Source organism: Ovis aries, chromosome 8, assembly GCF_016772045.2.
Source record: "Ovis aries strain OAR_USU_Benz2616 breed Rambouillet chromosome 8, ARS-UI_Ramb_v3.0, whole genome shotgun sequence".
Lineage (NCBI taxonomy): Eukaryota > Metazoa > Chordata > Mammalia > Artiodactyla > Bovidae > Ovis > Ovis aries.
In genome coordinates this window covers 21,457,201-21,463,233 of record NC_056061.1, presented here as the reverse complement: position 1 = coordinate 21,463,233, position 6,033 = coordinate 21,457,201, and the positions used below count along the sequence as shown (strand labels likewise).

Here is a 6,033-nt window from a genome sequence, read left to right as displayed (position 1 = left end):
CTCGGAATTAGTCTCTGGTTGAAAACCATCTGGGAAGATCTAATTTTGAAGCCTCTTATCTACCAGGTGACCTGTTATGAATAACTCCACCAGGATAGAAGATGGAGAAATGCTCTCATCTGAGTCAGCCCAGCAACAGTCACCACTGCCGATTTTGTCAGCAGCAAACTCCCACGGAGTGCCTATGTGTGTCCAGTGCTGGCCTGAAATTTAAGCTTCAGTTGTCTTGTTTCATCCTTTTCATTACCTGATTATGAACTCTTATGAATTTCAGTGTAAGTACTGTGGAGTTGAGTATAGACGCTTATCTAAGGAAAGATACATATATTGCAAAAGGGATACGGGGACGTCCCTGGTGGTCCAGTGGTTAGGACTCTGCGCTTCCACTGCAGGGGGCACAGGTTTGATCCCTGGTCAGGGAACTCAGATCTTGCACGAAGCCCTATAAAATTAGACCATGAGGTCAGAGTGGTAAGGAAGCAGGGGCAGATCATGGAAGACTTTGGGGCCAGTGTCAGGACTTCTGTGTTTACTCTGAATGAACTGAGTAACTACCGTACACATTCCCTACAACAAATAAATCATCTGATGACTCTTTCAGACCATTGAATCCTTGGGGATAATCAACAGAAGGCAAGAGCATGCTGACTCTAAAAAAGAAGCGATGCTTTCTTTTTGACTATAGGTGACCATAACCCTGGAACTAAGGAAATGATGAATAAGACCTAATGATACTATGGAATTAAAGTCAGATAGGAAGGATGTGAGTGTATGTGTGTGTGTATGCGAGTATGTGTGTATGTGAGTATGTATTCTCTTATCAAGCACATTTTTGATAGTTTGTTTAGCTAGGAGGATATTAACTTGAGAAAACTTGGTTTGGTAAAATAACTGATACTGGTGAGAAATGGAGCTGTATATTCAGAAGTCACAGATTGCTTTTAAAACTCTGCAGCTCACATTTCAGTGATTCTCCTTGTCAAGTTTTGGGCTCCACACAACCAGTGCCTTCATGTTCATCATCAACATTTTAATAGATTGGTTTTCATTCAAGAAATATCAAAACATATACTGAGAATAACTACTGAATGTGGGAGTCTTTATGATGCCATGATTAAGAGCTCAGTCACTGGAGGCGAAATACAGCAGACTGGGTGGTGTATAAATAATAAACCTTATTTGTCACAGCTCTGGAGTCTGGGGAGTCCAGGATTAAGGTACCATCAATTCAGTGTCTGGAGAAAGCTCACTTCCAGGTTCACAGATGCCTTATTTCCTTGCTGTGTCCTACACGGTGGAAGAGGCAACAGAGCTGGGGTCTCTTTCATAAGGGCACTTAATCCCATTCATGAGGGCTCTGCTGTCACCTCCCGAAGGCTCAGCCTCCAAACACCATCACATTGGGGGTTAGCTTTCAATATATGTTTTTAGAGGGACACAAACATTCAGTCTATGATACTGTGTTGATGTTCTAGCTCAGCCTCCGCTAAGGAAATGACCTTAAACATCTCTCCAAATTTCAGTTTCAGCATTTTTAAAAAATGCAGAATAATCATAAGTATTTACCTAAATGGTTTTTGTGAGGGTTAACTGAGATCATGCCTAGAAGATGTTCGATAAACATAACTTATTTTTATTATTATAAGGCAATTGGCTAACTGGCTTGGAGGAAAGGAGAGAAATAAGATAACATTTAGTCTCAAGGAATTGGTAAGCAAATAAGTAAACAGTTAACCATAATAGGCTTAGACAGTAAAGAATCCGCCTGCAATACAGGAGACCCAGTTTGGATCCCTGGACCAGGAAGATCTCCTGGAAAAGGAAATGGCAACCCACTCCAGCATTCTTGCCTGGAGAATCCCATGGACAAAGCAGCCTGGTGGGTTACAGTTCATGGGTTTGCAAAGAGTTGGAGACAACTGAGCAACTAACATCCTCCTCCATCCTACCCATAACAGGAGTAGGAATAAGATATATGATAATAGAAACATAAGCAAAGTGTTTTGAGAAAAAAGAAAATGAATTCTGCCTAGAAATATTTAAAGAAATTGTTGTGAGAAAGGATAGTTTAAGGCTTCATAGTGAGTTGGATTCCATTCATCAGGGAGGGACTGAAAAGTCAAGCCTACCAAAAGTGTAATAATCTCCCAGGTCACCCGGAGCCTCCCAGTGAAGCTTCCATGCATTACATTCCTACTGAGGAGTGCCGCTTAAGAACATGGCAATCAGCATTGAGTCCTAAGGCATTCTCACCCTACCCTACCCCTACCCCTCGAAGTGATAGTTCATGGTTTCTCCATCACAGCTTGCTCGTCTGCAGCATTCTTTTCTTGAACTCAACCTCTTTTGAGGGGTGGTGATTGTGTTTTTCAATGTAATGTTTCATTCTGTGTGTGTAGAATTTTATTTATTTTTTAAACAGTGGCCGCTTAAGAATCTATCTAATTAAAACCAATGCTGTTAGGGAGACTAGCTCAGAATTCTCCCCAGCGTGTTCACAGTGTCCGGTCACCTTTTCTCATGCATTAAACAGTGACTGTCACAAAGAACCCAATACTCATGCGTGCTGTCGTGTCCGACTCTGCAACCCCATGGACTGTAACCCACCAGGCTCCTCTGTCCATGGAATTGTCCAGGCAAGAATACTAGAGTGGGTTGCCATTTCCTTCTCTAGGGGATCTTCCCAACCTAGGGATCAAACCTGCGTCTCTTGTGTCTCCTGCATTGGCAGGTGGATTCTTTACTGATGTGTCACAAATGTTTTATTGACATTCATTGTGGGTCAAGACACACCAATTTAGCGCATGAATTTTGAAGGGTCGCAGATAGCAGTCCGTAGCATCATCATTCAAAGCATTTAAAATCTACCTGCCCTCCACTCCATCCCACCTGCCTACTGCTACTATATTCTCCAATATATAGTCTCAGATTTCATCAGTCTTCTGACATCGTACCACACACATTAAACAGTGTGAAGGGGAAAGGCTCAGCCTTTCCCCTTCACTCAGCTGGTTCTCTTTTCAGTCATTGTCCCGATGTCTTGACTGGGATTTGATTCTATCCCACTTACAAGTTAATAGTTAACCTGTTACTGTATCATGGAGGCTGGCAGAAGAGATAGAATTTCTGGGCCAATGAGCAAAAACTCTTAACCACAGCAGAGCAGACAGTATGAGTGTTCCATTTTTATTGGTTCCCTTTGCATCCCATGTTCTAGGGGGAACAACACAGACCACTAAGATGGTTACCTGCGCACACTGTCACAATGTTGTAGGAGAGAACTCTGAACTTGAGCCATCACCGTTTCATAGCAAGAGGTCATCAAGCCTGCTTTTTGTCCAAGAGAGAGATTATTCTCTCAAGGCAGGTTGTGCAAACAACCCTAAGAGATGACCTAGTGAAAAGCAGTCAGAGCCTTGATTCCTGGCATGCTAGTAAGACAAGCAAGAGCACGAGAAACTCATGGAGGGCTGTCTCCCGTCACACGATATCTTCCAACTTTTAAGCCCCGTTTCAAATCATACCTCCCCCTCAATGCATTCCCCAACTACATCAGTCCACACAACTTCTTCCTTCTCTGAACTCTCACAACGACACCTCTCAAACTCAGTGTAGCCCTTGATCATATACCTGTCTTGTTTCACATTAAAATTATGTGTTCTCTCTTCCAAGAATGATTTTATGCCTTTTGAAGACTTAAAAAAGAGATGATCTTGTAAATGTCACAAAACAACAACAAAATTGATTAAAAACAAGTGAGAATAATTAAATATATTTATTCTTTCATTAAGAAGAAAAAATAGTTTAAGTATCACAAATACTTCTTGAAATTTTAAGACACAAAATCCATGACCATGAAAAGATATAAATAACCAGAGATTGCATTTTGGTCAATACACTACCATTTCTTGACTTGAAAACCATGTGTTTGTAAACCATGTGATTTTTAAAAAATGTTATTTGTTGGTCTTTTGTGTATGGTACTCCATTTCTTAAAGGCAGATTATAGCAAAGGAAAACAGTTACAAAAATATATTTAATATATTTTTTGTATATAGGAATGAAACAAAACTTAAAAGACGAAAGTTTTTTTCTCATGGAGTATCCACTAACAACTTGAGTTACTGATATTCCACAGACCACAGTTTGGGAAACAGTACCTCCGATAATCAGAGGCAGATGGAAAATCAACTGTTGTTTGGACTGCCTCACAGTATTCTCAAATCATATAGTCTATCCAAAAATAGCAACTTGAATGAACGCAAGTCCGAGACATGGTCAAGTTATGGGGCAACATGTCAACAGCCAAGCAAGTAGATGGATACATAGGGGATTCATTAAACTGTAGTTTATTTCATGGAGACCCGATCGTCATCTTTAAAGATACTTAAGAGCACTGGGAGAGAGGGCAGTGCATAAAATAAAGAACAGATGTTGATCCTTTTAAAAATCAAAACAATCCTAACCCCTTTCTCAGCTCCCAGCTCTGCTCAAGATTTCTTGATGAGACAACTGTTCCAACTCAATTTCTATGCAATCTAAGAAGACTAACTTTAACAAGTCTACATTCTTTACCTTTAAATCTGCTTGCCACTGTTCATACCAACAGAATTCCACAATCCTGCCAGCTTCCTAACCACTGACACATTTATTCCCACTAGATGCTGCCTAACTCTCTCTGCAGATGTGTGTTAAAGCTCTCTCTATAAAATGGGCATCATATTTTCTAAAAATCTACATCTTTATATCTTCTATATCCCCACTCCAATTTGAGATTCAGTAATTTATATTTGTTTGTGTGTATGTGTGTGTTAGTCACTCAGTTGTGCCCGACTCTTTGCGACCCCATGGACTGCAATCCACCATGTTCCTCTGTCCATGAGATTTTCCAGGCAAGGATACTGGAGTGGGTTGCCATTTCTTTCTCCACAGGATCCTCCCAACCCAGGGATCAAACCTGGGTCTCCTGCACTGCAGGCAGATTCTTTACCGACTAAGCTACAAGGGAAACCCTATACTTGTTTAAAGAATGCAGCTTTTTCCTCTCCTTTTCTCTGGTTGCTTTATGACATAAAAAAAAAAAAAACTTTTTATTTTGATTGTGGTTGAATACGTACTTTCAAATAAACAATTTTAACCAGAAGTACCTCTTTGGATTGCCTTTCACTGCTGATGATTGCATTTATTAAGCATTCTTAAGAATGCTTAATAAAATAAACATTAAATTGTTATATAAAATTGTTTATTTGAAAGTACGTATTCAACCACAATCAAAATAAAAAGTTGGGCTTTTTTTTTTTTTTTCATGTCATAGAGTAACCACAGAAAAGGAGAGGAAAAAGCAGTACATTTTTTGGAAGTTGGAAAACAGATGGTAAGTGGTGATTGTCCTAACAGACCTGAGTGAAATCTGACTCCCGAGCCAGAACAGGAGAAAGATAAGAAGCAATATGATTTGTGCCATGGAATCTGTAAAAATGCATGAGGAATCAACAGCACCGGTCATCTCGAAATGGGGCTGGCAGCAGAGTTAAAAGTATGATTGACTGAAACCTGGTTTAAGAATTGATCCCTCAGATCACTGCCTCCCTTCCAAGCAGCTGGACAGCTATTTCTCCCTAACATAGCAAACACAGGGGTTTTAATTGCCAGATAGAGGGTTTCTTTTCTCTTTTTTTTAATGTGGTATTTTCATCTTTATTCAGTTCAAAATTTGTCTTCTTGGCTGTGCAGCATGCAGGGTCTTAGTTCCTCAACTAGGGACCGAACCCTCGCTCCCTGCAGTAGAAACACAGAGTCCCAACCGCTGGACCAAGGGAAGTTTCTAGATACAGCTTTTTTAAAACATTTCTAAACTAGGACAACTGGCTAGTTGAAGGCAGGAGTACTATACTGAACAAAGTGGAATAAAAGTTAAAACATACATACTGAATTTTATTTTCCCTTGCTTGGCTCCCAGAATGCTGGCATTTAGGCCTATATTCTCCAGGCAGTAGGTCAGAAGAATAGCAAATTAACTACCCAAGAGAAGAG

At 40.2% G+C, this 6,033-nt stretch overlaps 1 non-coding gene across 1 annotated transcript; it reads left to right on the top strand.

Annotated features, from left to right (window-relative positions):
- Window positions 1-349: 349 nt before the first annotated feature.
- On the top strand, window positions 350-422 carry TRNAG-UCC (transfer RNA glycine (anticodon UCC)). The gene has a single exon. It is a non-coding gene; the product is annotated as a tRNA-Gly (tRNA).
- The last annotated feature ends 5,611 nt before the right edge of the window (window positions 423-6,033 follow it).